The 17,008-nt window shown below is 45.6% G+C and overlaps 1 long non-coding RNA gene across 1 annotated transcript in view; it reads right to left on the reverse strand.

The window, feature by feature from the left end:
- The window catches only part of LOC106739313 (uncharacterized), a 28,801-nt gene extending 12,101 nt beyond the window's left edge, over positions 1 to 16,700 (reverse strand). Inside the window, exon 1 of the long non-coding RNA XR_002091775.2 lies at positions 16,615 to 16,700. This is a non-coding gene — a long non-coding RNA (uncharacterized LOC106739313). The remainder of the gene's footprint in view (positions 1 to 16,614) is intronic.
- Positions 16,701 to 17,008: the final 308 nt, after the last annotated feature.

Consider the following 17,008-nt stretch of genomic DNA (forward strand, 5'->3'; position numbering starts at 1 on the left):
AGGTGTGCTGGACATTTTTCCTCCCTAGGTGCAGCACTTTGCATTTCTCCTTGTTGAACTGCATTCTGTTGTTTTCTGCCCACTTGTCTAACTTGTCCAGGTCTGCTTGCAGCTGTTCCCTGCCCTCCGGCATGTCCACTTCTCCCCATAGCTTTGTGTCATCTGCAAACTTGGACAGAGTACATTTCACTCCCTCGTCCAAGTCACTGATGAAGACATTAAGGAGTATCGGTCCAAGGACCGAGCCCTACGGGACCCCACTGCCCACACCCTTCCAGGTCGAAGCCGACCCATCCACCACAACTCTCTGGGTGCTACCCTCCAGCCAATTCACCACCCACCAGACTGTGTAGTCATCCAAGTCACAGCCTCTTAATTTGTTCACCAGTATGGGGTGGGATACCGTATCGAAGGCCTTCCTGAAGTCTAAGTATATGACATCCACCCCTCCTCCTGTGTCCAGGCATTTTGTAACCTGGTCATAAAAAGAGACTAGATTGGTTAGGCATGATCTGCCTGCCACGAACCCGTGCTGGTTCCCCCTCAGCATAATTTGTCCTGCTGGGCTCTCACATATGTGAGCCTTGATAATTTTTCAAAGACTTTGCCAAGGATGGAGGTGAGACTGACTGGCCTATAGTTGCCCGGGTCGAATATGACCTGTCCATCACCACCCTCTGAGTTCGACCCTTCAGCCAATTTGCAATCCATCTGACTGTGTAGGCATCGATGCCACAGTCATCTAGATTTTTAATGAGGATGAGGTGGTCGACAGTGTCAAAGGCCTTGCTGAAGTCTAGAAAGACTACATCCATGGCGACACCTGCATCCAATGTTTTTGTGACCTGATCATAAAAGGCAATCAGGTTGGTCTGACATGACCTGCCCCTAATGAAACTGCTGGTTCTTGGCCAGCTGGGGGGCAGGGAGGAACAGGCAGTGCTGTGAGCCAGATCTGGGCTGGTGGGGGGAATGGCATAGCATGGAAGGTTGGATCATGGCAGGCCCACTGGAGGGTGGGAGGGCATAGCTGATGCAGCAAGGAAGGATTTGGCATGCTGTGCCATCCACCCCAGCCCACCATACTGCCTACTCTGGATTGGGCCTGCCATGATTCCCAACCCCCCTACCCCACCAGATTGAGCCCACTGTGTTGCCCTACCGCACACCCCCTCCAACCCTGATCAGGCCTGCTGCACCATCCCTCCTGTACTTCCTGATTGGGTCCACCCCTCTATACCCCAGATCCCCACTCACCACCCCCCAGCAGGTCCCAGCTCACCTGTAGCTCCCAGTGCTGCCCTAGTGGAGCAGGCAGGGAAAAGGAACCCACCCACCCCAGTACCACTACTGCTATGAGCCTGGAGAGCAGTAGTGGCCTGGCAGCAACAGGCAGGTTCTCCTTCCCTGCCTGATCCTCCAGGATAGCATCAGAAGTGGGGATGAGCCCAAGGATATAGGGGCAGGGGTGTGCCATGGGTGCTTGGGTCAGAGAGGGATGGGGAGACAGCAGCCAGCTCAATCCAGGCCAGTGGGGTGGGGTGGTGATATGCTAGATCAGGGGGCTGGGGGAAGCAGAGGCCCAGTCAGGGCAGGCAGAGGCTAGCAGACCTAATGGGACCCTGCCAGACCCCAGCTGCCCGCAACCTGGGCCAGGCCACCTGCCCTGCCCCTGAAAGCAGGCACAGAGCCAACTTGACTTCCTTGCCTGAAGCAGTGTAAGTTTGTGATGCTCAGACGCCACTTAGCAAGAGTTAACAAGCTTTAATGTGAGGACATTCATGTTTTGAGTACCTTTAGTATGGTATAACCATAGACAGTAACTTTATCCTAAAACTAAAAACAAGCTTATCTACAGGTTTCCTACGAACAAATATCACAAATGAAATGATTAACCATTAAAGGTATCAGTCCTATAGCCATAATCTAGCATAGGAAATTAACACCAATTAATATTTTAAGCATTAACTAGTGCTGTGCAAAACAGCACTATTTCATTTCAACTTCCATTTTGATGTTTCAATGGAACAGTGTTTTGTTTCAAGTTTTGTTTAGTTTCAAAACCATTATTCCATTTTGTGTTGTCGAAACAGTTTTGCTGTTTTGACGCTGTTTCGACATTTCGCCCATAGGCTATAATAGGGAAGCACAAACCTGTCTATAACTTTGTCATTTCTTGCCTGATTCAGATAAAACTTCTAGGGATGGTAGCCCCTTTGTTACGTCTCAGCTGTGTGTTCTTGGGGAAACCCTGGCACAGGATGCAGTCTGTCTGACTCACAAAGGACTCACCCCCCCCTCCCTCCCCTTCTCTACCTAAACGAAACTGATTAAGATGCAGTGAGAGACGCACCTAAGACCCTCAAGATAAGGGTGACAAGAGTAAACCAACTGCCCTAGGTCTCATTTACAGCCAAGATGGAACCAGATGACCATTCATTTACATGAGAGATGGAGAACAGAAAGCCTGAAGCAGAGACTGCAGTGAATTCTGGGACCAGAGAAGCAGGGGAGCACTGCATGATGGGGAATCTGTGCTCCAAATGTTAATCAACCCATGTTCACACACACCCAGCTCAGCATTTATCAGACCAGTTCTAATCTGGATTTACTAAGGACTCCCCCCCCCCCCCGACACACACACACCTCTAAGTTTAATAGGCATCTCGGGCCGTACATTCCCCGGTCCCACTATGGGAAGCCTATTTAAACTTGATTGACTAAAACTCAGTTGCTGGGTTAGGGAATGCTGAGGCAAGAGACCGAGTCAGAGGGGGTATGGGCAACATTTGAACAATGGTTAAGGGTTCATCACAACGTCCAGCCCGTTGGAACCCTAATCACAGGTGTTGTCATACCTTTCCTGAAACGACTGGTGGGAGTCCTCTCCACAAAAGGTTATGAGCACCCCAATAATTGCTTTAAGTCTCTTAAAAGGCTAGTAAAATCTGGAAAAGTCATGCTAAGTTGAGGCTTATGCACAACAAGTAAAAATCAAAAATCCTGATGCTGCAAGCTATCTATTGTTCCTGAAGAAACCATGAGATATCCCATCAGTATATCTGCCATCCATAGGAATTTCAAGCTGGCTCCCAAGTATTTGGTTACTCCCTAATCTTAAGTGTTTCCTGATTATCAAGCAGTTTCTTGAGATGTTCCAAACCAGATATCCCCTTGTCAATAGAAAAGACAATGATTTACACAATTAAGGGTGCTTTGAAGCAGCTGAACTGAGGGTATAAAAATCTGTAAAAAGTGTGTGTACTTCAAGAAGAGAAGAAGAAGAAGAAGGAGGAGGAGGAAAGAAGAAGAAGAAGAAAGGAAAGAAGAAGAAAACTCCTGTGCTGACACCATCCCCTGTCGTTCTTGGGACACTGGAAGAACAGATCGTCTCTCTCTTCAAGGATTGTGCTACGGACTGTGCCTGTCAGCTTTGCAGCCTGAGTACCTTGGACTAGGTGAGATCCCAGCGCTCACTCTCTCTCTCTCTCTCTCTCTCTTCTGTCTAGGCATAAACTTCTGAAACTGAACTGTATTAGTTAAGCTTGAGCTAAGTTTCCCCAAATACTTAGTGAAACCAGGGTAGTATTGTCATTGTTCATGTTTGCTTTTCTTTTGCATGTCTATTACTACTAGTACTATTATATATTTCATATGCTTACCAATAAATAACTTTTATAGTCAAACTGGTAGTAATTGGGTATATTTTTCCTTCTCTGCTTCTCTTTCCTCCCGTGCTCTGCAGCAACGCTTCTTTTACCTAAGCTAAAGATCCCTGTGAAGCCCAAAAAATATTGTGGGGTCTGCTCATCAAGAGGCCAAAGATTGGGACGTGCTGAGTCTGAAACACATAAGGGGATAGCTTGTACAGGCTGATTGACCCAGTTTGACTCAGATGTGCCCTTATGAACTGAATGCTGGCCCATGAGGGTGTCAGCTGGACACCCAGCTGGATTCAGAGGGATTCTGTTCACCTGTGTGCTTGTGTCTGACTGCATTTTATTGTTGCTCTTATGAACTGATTCTTGGCACATGAGGGTGTCAGCCTGTCCATGCTGATCAGCCCGGCCAGGTCAGGCATGTCACGTTAATTTGCGTGTATGACTGATTTGGTGACTGGAGGAACCCAGTCCCATTGAGACTGAGTCCTGCAAGATAGCTGGGGGTTAGGGCTTGCAGAAGGGAGAGATACAGCTCCATATAGTAACACAAGCAGCACATTGACAGAATCACCAAGACCCTAGAAACTATCCCTAATAAATGAGCACACCCCAAAGTAATGGGCAAATTTGGTAACACCTTCCAAGGCGAAGAAGCCTGAAAAGTTTCAAGGAGATAGATGCTGGGGTTTCTGGGAAACTGCTTCTCAGGCTGCTGACAAACAAAGCACATGACATAGGTGACACTGGGTATGTGTTAAAGCGTGCCCTCACTGGTTCTGGGGCCTCTTCACAATACAGTAGTCTGCCCCAATGAGGTCTCCTCCTCCCCTACAGCCTCAGCCTAGTCCACTACTTTAAATGACAACAGGTAATAAAATAACTTAGAACTAGCACAGTAGCACCAGCAGCATCTCAGGCAGCCAAAATGTGACAGAGCCTTTCTTTCTTCTCCTGCAGGAGCTTCTTCTCCAGCATCTGCCAAATAACTCTCCCTGACAGCCCCCACCCTGGGGCATAGATGTGTCCAGGGCCCTGTGTCCTTCTGGTCAGGTGCTAAGGGTGTTGGTCTAAGGACACAGCACTGGTCTAAGGACAAGGGCCTTTCCTTTGGCTCAATCTAATCTGGTATGTTTTAGCAGGCCAACTGAATAGTTACAGAAATATATCTTAGCAAGCTTTCAGGTTGAAAAACCCTTTGTTAGGCTGAGGAAGCACCTGCAGTTAGTGTGTGTGCTGTTCCTGGATGGAAGGAATGATAAAGAAGCCAGAGGCTGGCATGCAATGCAGGCAAGAAAGCCAGTCAGTGAATATGGAAATGGAGGCATCAGGGGGTGAGGGACAGGCTGGGGTGGGGGGGGGGGAGGGGGATGTAGTAGTGCAGGTAAAAGTGGACAGGTACCTGCGGAGTCAGATGTTCAGCAGGTTGTAGTGTGTTAGAATTCCATAGGCCCAGAATTTCACAGCTGAGCCTATGAGCTGCACTTCATCAATGTCCTAGGTACAGAAACTGATGGACTCAATATAGACATTGGAATTCTGACACACTACAACCTGCCAGATATCTGACTCCCAAGGTATCTCTCCACTTTTACCTGCACTGCTACATCCCCCTTTATGCACCCTTCCCATCCCCCCAGCCTGTCCCTCACCCCCTGATGCCTCCATTTCCATTTTCACTGACTGACTTTCTTGCCTTCATTGCATGCCAGCCTCTGGCTTCTGTACTATTCCTTCCACCCAGGAACAGCACACACACACCAACTGCAGGTGCATCTTCAGCCTGACAAAGGGTTTTTCAACCCAAAAGCTGGCATTCCAGGCAGCTAAGCTAAGCTCACTTGGAGCCTCACAACTTGACTGCAACCAGCAAGCCTCAGGCCTGTCAAATAAGTAACGGGTCTGGGTTTTCCCCAACCAGGACTGTATGCATGCATGTGGTGGCTGGAGGTTATGGCACCTCCTCCCCACTTTTCACCAGGGGGATCCTCAGTCCTGGCATTTCCTGGGACTGCCACACTGCCAACAGGCCCACCAGGCCCACCAGGCCTCCCTGACCCTGGCAGTGTGAAGTCTTAGTGGTAATGCCCAAGACCTAGGTCCTCCTCCATCTCCATAACCCCAGCCCATACCAAATTCATCCTGGCCCAGAAGCTCAGCAGGGACACGTTCTTCCCCTGTTTGCTGGTAATGCAGTGAGTACCCCCTCCAGCTCTGAGAGCGGGGCATTAACTGTATTTTAAAAAATAAAAAAAGGAAATAGGTGCAGACAGAGTGAGGAGGGTGGCATTCACTCTGTCTGCACCTGGAGCTTCAGGAACCCCAGCAGTGAGAGGTTCACCTTCAGGAACTCCAGCTCCTCTACCAAACCAGGATCTGGTGGGGTGTCACTACATTCCGAGGAATGCTGAACACCCTCTCACTTAGAACACTGGTCAGTGGACAGGACAGGTGCTCATGGGTAACCATAGCCAGATTCAACCATCTCTGGCTGCAGCTTGCCCAATAGGCCAAGGGGTCACAAAGCAGTGGCTCCATGTCCTCAGCAAGATAGGCAGCCACCAAGAAGTGATCACTACCTGCCTGATGGTGGAGTCTGGTGGCTCTGGACCCCAACATAGAAGCCATGCCCTTGGCCCATATTGGCAGTGGCTGTGGTGGAAGAGGAGACTGGCTGGTGGATGGCCTGGTAGCATGGAACAGTGGATCTCCCTGTTCCATGTACTCCCACCTCCGCCATTCTGCCTCCCTGACTTTAGTTACCAGCACCTCGGGTCACTGATTCAGGGTTTGCCTGCTGTATAAGGTGCCCTTCATCCTCAGGTCACACATAGCAGCCATGCCTTTGGCCCACATTGGCAGCACCTGTTGTGGAGGAGGATACTGGCTAGTGGATGGCATGCTGGACAGTGGATCCCATTCTTAAACGTCCCCCCGCCTCCATCATTCTGCCTCCAGATTCTTTTTACCAGCACCTCCGTCCACTGACCCAGGGTTTGGCTGCTGCATACGGTGCCCTTCACCCTCAGGTCACACATGGCAGCCAGCACGTGGACCATACTGGACTGCAAGGGATCAAGCCATTTCCTGATGTCCTTCTTCAGCCACCTCACCAGTACCTGCACATCTGGTGATAGTAGCTTGCCCCAGCCAGGAACACTGATCCCCTGGAAGCTCTTCATTTGGCTCTGAAGTTCCCTAACTACAGGGATCACCTGGTTAAGGAAAGCATCACCAGCACTGAGGGTCTCAGTGGCCTTGAGGAAGGGCTTGAGGACCACCAAGATCTGGGAGATGGTATCCCACTCAGCTCTGTTCAGGGGGCCACTGATACCAATCTCCCCAAGCAAGGCCATGTCATGGATGGCCTTCTGTTGCTCCACCAGCTTCTTGAGCATCGGATATGTGGAGTTCCAATGAGTCTCCAGATCCTGCATGATTTTGTGCTGCAAGATGTTCAGATCTGCCTGTTTCTCCTTCAGCATCTTGCCCCGTTTGATGCTTCAGTGTAAGTAGCCTGTCACCTTCCTGCATTTGGAAATGAGCTTGCTGGTGGTACTGGCACTGTTACTGGAAACCCTGCCCCTCTCCAAGGTGTCCCTGATAATGAGGTGGAACTTATGTGCCACACGGTGGATCACCTTGACCATACTCACCCCATTTTTGGTGACCATGAGTTCACCCTGCCCAATGAGCCACCTCTGTACCAAGGGGTTCATGCTCCCGTGATCCCTATTGCTGCGTGGGACTCATTGATCACCTTGGCTTGAAGGAGAGCCCACTGATGGCCTGACTAGTTGCACCAGTACCCTGTGAGGGGTAGGTAGGTGTGATCTCCACTCCAGGTGCTCTAGATGTCTGAGGTGAAGTGTAAGGCCACCTGCAGATCTGTCTGGTTCAGCTCTGCCCTCAAGTACTCCCTGCATGCCTCATACAGGGAGGGCACCATTGTCCTGCTGAAGGTGGTGCATGTGAGCACTTGGTATGATGGGGCCACATGCGCCATGAGCCACCTGAACCCTGGCCACTCAACTAAGGAGAAGGGCTGGTCATTGACAGCAAGCATCACCCCAATGCTCTGGGTCATCTTGCTCACGCTTGCAATGTGCCCCCATTTCTGTCTGCCTTTCTCCCCACTGTTCCAGGGTGGCCTGCCTCTGCTTTGGGGGGATGGGGGCTTTGGAGTGAGAGGGGGACTTCCCTTTGGCACACTCCCACTGGTGCCAGGCTGATGAGGAGCAAGGGCAAGGGGGTGATACTTGCAGAGATGCATCAGCATCCCTGTAGTGCTCATGTGTCTTGTTCCCTTGCCCTGGCTGGTTTTGGCTCAGCAATACAGGCAGATAGTGTATGTGGGATCATCTGCCAGCTATAAATGATCCCAGACCATACTACCCACTTGCTTCTGGGGTGAGGGTACATGTCTGGATGCTGCACTTTCCCCATCCTCAGCAGGCAGAGGCACAGCAACAGGAGGAGCGGACTCATCTGAACCAATTGCCACCACAACGTCTACCTCAGCTTCCTCTGAAGTGGCTTCTGGGGAAGAAGACCTGGCTCTACAGGAAACCTGAGGGGTGTGGAGCACAAACTTAGATGATTCCCTCTCCTGCCCCAGAATTTCCCTTGCAAGGTCACTCAGATCCAAATCCAGCTCTTCCTCTGGCACTGGAAGGTTCAGAATGGGAAGTGAAATGGGGGTGGAGGAGACCGTCATGCTGGTGCTGGTGCTGCTGCTTATTGTTATGGTGCTGGGGTGGGGGGTTATTGCTGGTGCTCTTGGAGGCAATGCAGACTCAGACACAGACAGTGGCACTAGCAGTGCTCGCCTCTCCTTGCTGCTTGTGCAAGCCTCATCCCTGCTAGTTGTAGGAAAGAGGCTCCGTCTCAGTTTGGTGGGGGGACTTTCACCTCTCCCTCTATCCCCTCTTCCACCCCTCCCTGAAGGCTTGCCAGCTGCCTTTCTACCATGCTTCATGGTGTTTCATACTGTCTTGTTTTTATAAAAAATATAAAGATTCCTTCCTATATATTTCTATAGTGTAATATCCAATATAATTATGAAATTGAAAAGAATAAATCAATTAATATAATAAGAAAATAAAAGGAGAAAGGAATTAAAAGGTATTGTGGAATCCCACTTGCTGGGCTAACAAGTAGGAAAACACATCAATAGTAGTAGTAGCCTTTGTTGTCTAACACTGCTGAGCTTCTGGAAGAAGATAGCTCAGTAACTGTCAGACCCCCAAAGCAGAAAGCAGGCCAGTTCAAATAATGTTGCCTTTTATGTTGTTTTTCCATCCCTCCCCCAGAGCCCTGGGATTGGAAGGGACCTCAGGGAAGGATCACAGTCACTGGCCAGCTACACAGTCAATATGAGAGCAGTCCTTCCCCCCATCTTCCCCCTCCCTCTCCTTACTTTCTGTTTCTGTGCAGGCAAGTCCAACTTGAGCTTTGAAACTTGAAATGTTTTGAAATGTTTTGACTGCCCTCAATTTGTGTTGAAGCTATTTTGAAGTCCTTTGTTTCATTTTCTCTGTATCAAGCTCGAAACTAGTCAAAACAGCATTGAAATGAAACAGCTGGCGACATTTTGTACTGCCCTATTCACCACCACCCTGTGTTGGCCTGCATGACATGAACATGAGGCCTTGTTATAAAAATAACCCTTTAACCAACTGAAAAAATCTATCATGGGAATCATTGTGTTACCAGCAAAAAGACTGCTCAAATTTTTAAGTGAAAACATAATCAATGTGTTACAGAACATACAATATATTATATATGACAGGAACCATATCTCATTTTATGGTGAATTAGTAAATAAGGTCCTTTCTCCATTTGCAGCTTGGGAGCTCAGTACATGACAACTAATTTTGTATGAATTTGTACTATGAAAGAAATGAATATAAAAGCTGAGGGTCTGACTCCATGAAATAGAGTAGTAAAACAACTTTATACTCGGTACTTAGCTGCTTAATACAAGATGGTATCCATTCAACAATACATTGTTGTACCATCTTAAGTTCCTGATACCATTTTCCCCAAATCAGTAAATTACAACAAGAGCTTTCCAAAACTGTTAGTTTTCACGTCACTATTATTGAAAATAGCATTAGTGACATGTAACACTTGGCAGAATGCAAAAAAAGACATGTTCTATACATCTGACAGAATTATTTCTTTCAGTAATTTGGATATTAGACATTGTCAGAAACATTCCACTGCTGTAATATTGAAAAGAGGTTTTGTTTTGCATGTCTTGGGCATTTTTGGGTGGGGGGTTGTGATAGTCTCCTAAAGAAGGGTGAGAGAGGGTATCAAATCTTCCAATTTTCCACTAATCCCATCAAGAATATGAACTATGGACCAAATTCTTCCTTTTATTACACCACTGTAAAATTGTAGGCTTTGATGTATCAATAGTGCTATATAGAAATTATATCACTGCTGTTCATTGGATTCCAGGACGTAGAATCCAATGAACCCACATATGAAAATCCGATTTACTTCAGGAGAAGAAGGCCTAAGGCCCATAATCCCTGTCCTGTGATGTGGTCTGTGAGGGTGGACTCAGGCATACTCATGATATCTAACTGAAATTAGCAGGAATCTATGAGGAGAAAAGTGTGCCCTACACTGATCACCTTGTAATACCAAGGCTGATATTAGCCTTTCCCTTTCAGAGAACTGAAAATGCAAATTTTCAAAGTGTGTATTTATTCATTTATACTGTGCAAAACATACAGCTGGTGACACTTAAAACAATGCATTTCCATTATGCTTTCAAGGACAAGGAGATACTAATTACAGAAATGACATTTCATAATTATGGTGTGATATTATTATGCTAGGGAAGTTATAGAATAAGGCTACCCTTGCACTAATATATAAGCAGTGACACTAATTACCAACTGAAAGGCATAATCATCTCTTTCATTACATTCTTATAGTCCCTCAAATTTAATTATTTTATCTCTTCCTTTTCCAGAACAATATAATGCCTTACTACAGCAATCAATTTATTACTTCTAGTTGTTATTTTTTAAAATGCTAATACTCACTATGGATTAGATTAGGCCTCTAGGCTAAGCCTTGTGCCAGAGACAATATAATGCATTGAGACAGAAGGAACACCAGGAGGAAATCCTGCCTCAAAAGACCCAGAGTGTTTTGACTCCTGCACCAAAAGGAATAATTCGTATATCCTCTTTACTGGATGAATCATATCTTCATGTTCACACATTGCTCTATATTATACCTAGAGAGCTGTGGTTGGGGCCATTCTGTCTGAGGCAACAAATGGTATTAGATTTAGAGGAGATGACTTGTACATGCCACATTCAGGGGCAGTCTATAGGCCACTGCAGCAACTTAGAATAGCAAGAGCACAAAGCACACCAATGACTCTTTCCTTGACATGCCTACACCTATCTCCAGCAGGGAGTCTCCTAGTGGGAATATTCATGTTGTACCCTAAGAGAACCAATTTCATCAAGAGTATTTTCTCTGGAGCCTTATGGTCCCTTTTGTACAATCAAATGGGGTGGAGGAAATACCAAGATAAAGTTTGAAGGTCAAAGCTATGGCACCTTACAGTAACAAAGGGCATCTCTAAGAAGTTTTAAAGTGTATCTGCCCTTTGGGAGAACCAGACAATTGCATAAGCTGCATAAGTATTTGAAAGCAAGATCAGTTATGTTCAGGGTGGCTCAGATATTGACTATTCTGGACAAGCTTCATTTCATATAATGGTTGCAGTCTTGGCAGAAGCACTAGGGGTAAAGTGGCTGTCTCCAGAGGTAAAAGCTTGAATCTCCATGACTCAAGCTAAAGAGTAGGAAGAGTGGTGGCCTTAGGGTTGTTAGGGCACTGGGCAAGAGAGTCATTTGGGGCCCCTTACAGGTATGTACTCAGGTAAATATAAACCCACCGCAGTTGTATCGTGTATCTAATATTTGGGGGGGGGGGGAATTAAATAGTCGAGCATTAAAATGCAAATAGAGCCACTTCATTGCAAAAATGTCACCCCCCCCCAAAAAATGTGGGCCCCCACACAGTCACCCAGTTTGCCTTCATCTAAGGCCACTACTGGTAGGAGATGGTATCTGACTCACTCACTGTGCCTGAGGAAGAGCAGGGTATGTACAGCATCTCTGACTGGTAGTGTCAGTGGCATAATGAGGGGCTGGGGTGATAGGGACAGCTGCCTGAGGTGGCAACTTGGGCAAAGGGGTGAAGAAAAGCAGCAGCTGCTAGCAGTTGGACATTTGTGTTCATGCTCACAAACAGGAAATTGCCACTTCTGCTTTAATCCGGGCACCTGGTTGTGCCCCTGCACTACTTAGTGGAATACACATTCTTTTTAAAAGCTTCTGTATAAGATTTTGATCAATTTAAGAGAGACTTCCTGTATTTAAAATGGAGAACACTCAAATTGCACAGAAGTTTCATAGAAGTTTCTATAAGCATCTGTTTGTTTGCTTGGGTGGTTGTTTTGGGTTTGTTTGTTTTTTGAGGGGTTTTTTGGGGGGAGGGTTTGCTTCACTTGTCACTTTTAGCAACCTCAAAATTTTAATTAGTCACACCCTTTTTCTTGGACTTTGCTTTCTGGTTCAGGACTATTCCCATTGTGTAGCTTTCTTGTATTCCACAACACTCACACAGACTATGCCTTGTGTTGAGCTATATTAATCTGTATTAATAATAAATGCCAACCTCTAAAAAGGAAGTTTTAATTCTTTTTCCCTTTACACACATACGTGTGTATGTGTGTGTGTGGGGGGGGGGAGTGTATTCTGAGTGTAGATTTCTATACACACACAGCCACACTTCATTATTCACAGTCTAGCTTGATTACATACAATCAAGCTAGACTCTGAATAATAACATTAGTATTGATTTAATAAAGAAAGAATAGACATTTTCTCCAGAGCTTAGGGAGTTTTTATCAATAAGCACATGATCCATTTGAAATATAAAGACATAGCAACAGGATTAATAACACTGTGAATAATAACATCAAGAATGACCACAGTGTCATTATGTAAAGCATCCTTTGAGCCACAATGCTAAAACTGCAAGAACAGCAAATGTGCAATTTGGGTGCTACTTTATCACATTTTAAAATGTGTTGTTCAATCAACGTGCACAACTGCCTAAGCTGAAAATTGCTTCTCATTGGTTTCTTAGCTTCCCACACAGTAGATAAATGTATGTAAATCCCATAGTTCATCCAAGGATGCTGATCAATATATATTCTAAATAGCCAACTTTATCATCTTGCAGAAAAAAAGGGTTTCCCATTACTCCTCACAATAGAAGCTTCATATAATAAGTGCACATTGTAATTTTTTTTTATTTTTAAAACAACAGCTGTGCCTTTTGCCTCATGATGCCCTAGAGGTACGATTATAGCATAATAACAACATCTCCTGCTGTGCTGTAGTGCTTTAATATACTAATTACAACAGTAGTTGAATGATCCGTGCTCATTGCAAACTTTGTACATCAAAATTATCTCCTCAAATCACAATTTTATATGCTGAACTACAAGGAAGAAAAAAGAAAAAGGAAAACCAGAGGAAGGGGAAAAAAAGACAGAAACATTCTTAAAGCCATGTTGCCCCTCTCTGAAAAATTAACTACCACTGAGAAGGTGAGATAATGGGCAAAGTCTCAGTTTAGACCTTGGGAGAAAAGGAAATTTAGATAATGATAATAAAAATAAAGTAATTTGTGATTTCATAAAAGCTCAAGCTTGAAAAGGATTAATATATTTTCTTAAATTTACGTGTTCATTGAATAAGTGCGTCAAGAAGAGCTGAATTTAGTCCAACAATGTTGATAAACTATTTAATTAAAAACCACATTTCCCTATCTCCTTCATTCTCTTTGAAAATATTAAAGATTTTGTATTTAAAAACATGTTAAAATATCTATACGCATTATGAAGTTTATGCTGACCACAACAGTAATTTTGATATAGATCTTTGGTGACCTATAACTTGAAAATCTATATAATAGTTCTGTTTTGCATTTCTTCATATTTTTTTAAAATAATCATTAACTGAGTGCTTTTTAGGTCTTCAATTAAGTTAGTACTGGCCCTAGATTCCTTTGAGGCATGTTTTTAAGCAAAATGTCGTGTCAAAGAAAATACTATATCCTTTTACTATCTTTTTGATAGAGGTGCTTTTCCTCCAGACTTAATAACTAGGTGCTTTAAAATGCTATGAAGTCATTACTTTTCTATCATTTCTCAGAAATTGCATAGTGGGAAAGGTCACATTGCCATTTTGAAACACTTAGAATGTAAAAATCATGTATTATTTTTCATTAAAACCCAAGTGTGAGAGTTTGAATTCCAAAAACGATATATGTGTATATGAATGTATGGATGGAGATATCTAACTGATTTAAATTGGTACACCACAGAGTAGTCTAATATAAAAAATAAATGCATTTCTTAGAAATGGATATTTCTGCTCAATAAAAACATATGTTCAGTAATATAAATCAATACTTTAATAATATGAAACTGTTCAATATGTTTCCAGTTACAGTACTCTGATTTACATATAAGGCATACCTAGACAAGAGAACAACCTCAGCTCTCTAGCTGATATGGTGCAATGGAATCTGATCCCCCTGCACTGGCCAAGTAGCAAGCTCCCCTATGCCTGGGAGTCTGAATCACCTGCCAGGGCTCACAGGTGATGGGTGCAATGGAACTCTTGACTCCAGCTGTGCCCCAAAGCTGAAAGCCTCCATCTCTTGCTGCTCTCAGCCTTGGGGCTATCACCATACAGCCACCCCAGGGATGTCCGCAATGTCCCTCGGGCTCCGTGACCATGGCAATTCTACCCTATGGCCCTTTTTCTTGCCTACCATGTCTTGCTGGTATAAATAATAAATAGGGAGTTTGCCCTCGAGTTTATGCCTGGTCATGGTCCTGATGGACCCCACTGAACCCTGTGGGTTCCTGGACCCCTTTCTGGGTCCTGCTCTAAATAGATGCCTCATGGGACACCCTCAGACTTATGGGCTAGATACGTGACTTCAACACCACCCCTTTACCACACCCCATGCCTCGTAGATAGTATTCAAACATTCTCCTTCTGAGGCCTTAGTCTAGCTCAGCCTCCTGTTGTCACTGTGCCCTTGTCCCCTGTCTGTGCACCCTCACTGGTGCCAGGGCTGTACACAGTAGTATGCCCCAGTGAGTCCTCCCCCACCCTAATAGCCTCAGCCCAGTACACCAGTATATAAACAACAACATAAATATGAGCCCCTGGGCTATAACATAATACGAGTAATAATACCAATGACACTGGAGGTCACACTCTGCACCTTTAAGAGGGCCAGTTTCTTCCTTCAGCAATGTGTGCCTCCTATGTCCAGGTCCTTTTGGAGCTCCTAGAGCCCATTAGTCTTACCAGCAGCTGGACAGGCAGCCAAGCATCTCCGTGGAGTTTTGTACACAAACTCCTTCCCTCCTGTCTGCTGCCAGAGAGCTGACTGCCTCCAGTCCCAACCCTGGGGCCTGTGTGTGCCCAGGGCTCTGCGTTCTTTCGGTCAGCTGCCCAGATGCAGGTGCAGGTTAATTCCCTCATTAGCCTGCTGCCATGGAACCTGCACCTGTTGGGGTTCTGCCTGGCTCGTAGAGCACTCTCTCTAGGCAGTTATGCCCTTAAAGGAGCAGGTACACCTTAGTGGCCTGCAACAGGGGCCCATCAGAGTTGATGCACCCCTGCTGCTGAGAGCCCTTGCCTCTGATGGGCCCCCTGAGGATGGGAGCTCCAATCAGCCTGGCTACACGTTTAATTTATGGCATGATAGGAACCATCCATAAAGCTGTTACACATATCTTGTATAGTAACTTTGTGGCTTAGTCTATGCTTTATCATGATATTAATTGCATTAATGTGTGGCCAGGGAACTACTTAAGATGTGATTAACTAGTTAATCACGTCTTAAGTATAACTTACTGGGGTCTCAGTGACTATGAGAAAAATGGTACCCATCTTCCACCAAAAATAAAACTTACATAAGCAGGCTTTACAGATGAGATATAAAAGGAGTTGGAGGGAATGAATTTTCTCTCCTCATCTGGCAGCTTCGTGTATATTATATTAACATTCTATTGCTATAGTCACAACCTACCATATTTACTCAATTAGAAAATGAAGTTTTTCCCCCATTTAACACAGGAGGGAAAAGCCCTTCACCTTACAATTAAGCATAAGGCAGCAGAGGGGTAGGCAGCTGCTGCAGCTCCGGTCACATATACAAGTATTAAATGGCTGCACAGTAACCAGAGTTACTGCATAGTAGCCATGCTGAATGGCTTTTAGGTGACACTGTCCATGCAGTAGCTTGTTACTCCTGCACAGTAGCATCACATCACACTTCATGTCATGTGACACTACTGCAGAGTAGTAACAGGCTACTGTGCAGTCAGTGTCTCATGCAAATATGTCCCCAGTGTTTATTTCTGAGCCTAGGAGTGAATCTGCCATACCCCTTTAAACTTAAAGAGATGTTGTCTGTGCACCACAGTGGAGATGGGTACCATGAGCACAGAAAAATGTGCAAGATCTGCTCTGCTCCATGCTAAATTGTGAAAGGGCAACAGTTATGCCCTTCCACAAATGACAAAGACCAGCAGCTGCCATGGAGCGGGGAATCTCTGCATAATATAATACACTTGATCAGATCTTTCAAGAGGCCACACCAGAGGCCCAGAATTCTAATTATTGGTGCCAGCTGCGGCAGGGAAAAACAGGAGACCAGAAGTCACACCAATAGGTGCGGCAGTCATCTGGGAGAGTTAAATGCAAGGTAGGACAGCTTTGTGCAGCCCCCAGAGAAGGGAAGCAAGTTTTCTGTGACTACAGAGTTTCCTGTGACTGACTGAGATGATGATGAGTGAGAGAACAGGGACCAGACTTACCTGACGTGAGACTTGATGGGGGAGGGTCCCTCGAAGTCCAACAAGGATCTTAGTGGTGAGTGGGCTGTTCCAGGAGTATTACCTGGAGAAGGGAAGAAAGAAAGGGGAATGGATAAGGGTTGACCCTGCAACAAAGGGATTCCCTATGAGGAAGGAGCTGATGAGAGGGCAAGAGGCACTCATGGACTGTGATAGTCAACTGATGGTGCTGGCTGATGTCCTGAGAGACTAACCACTCATGAACTGTCTGCCTATGATGAGCCTGGGGTATCCAAGGAAACCAGGGACTAAGTAATGTTGTGGCTAACCAGACTGTGGAAGCCTTGAGAGGATATGCCCTATCATTGGGTCAGCCTGATGTTTCAGGCACAAGAGACTGAACTGGAGTGTTAGG

The sequence above is a fragment of the Alligator mississippiensis genome, chromosome 4 (assembly GCF_030867095.1).
Source record: "Alligator mississippiensis isolate rAllMis1 chromosome 4, rAllMis1, whole genome shotgun sequence".
Classification (NCBI taxonomy): Eukaryota; Metazoa; Chordata; order Crocodylia; family Alligatoridae; genus Alligator; species Alligator mississippiensis.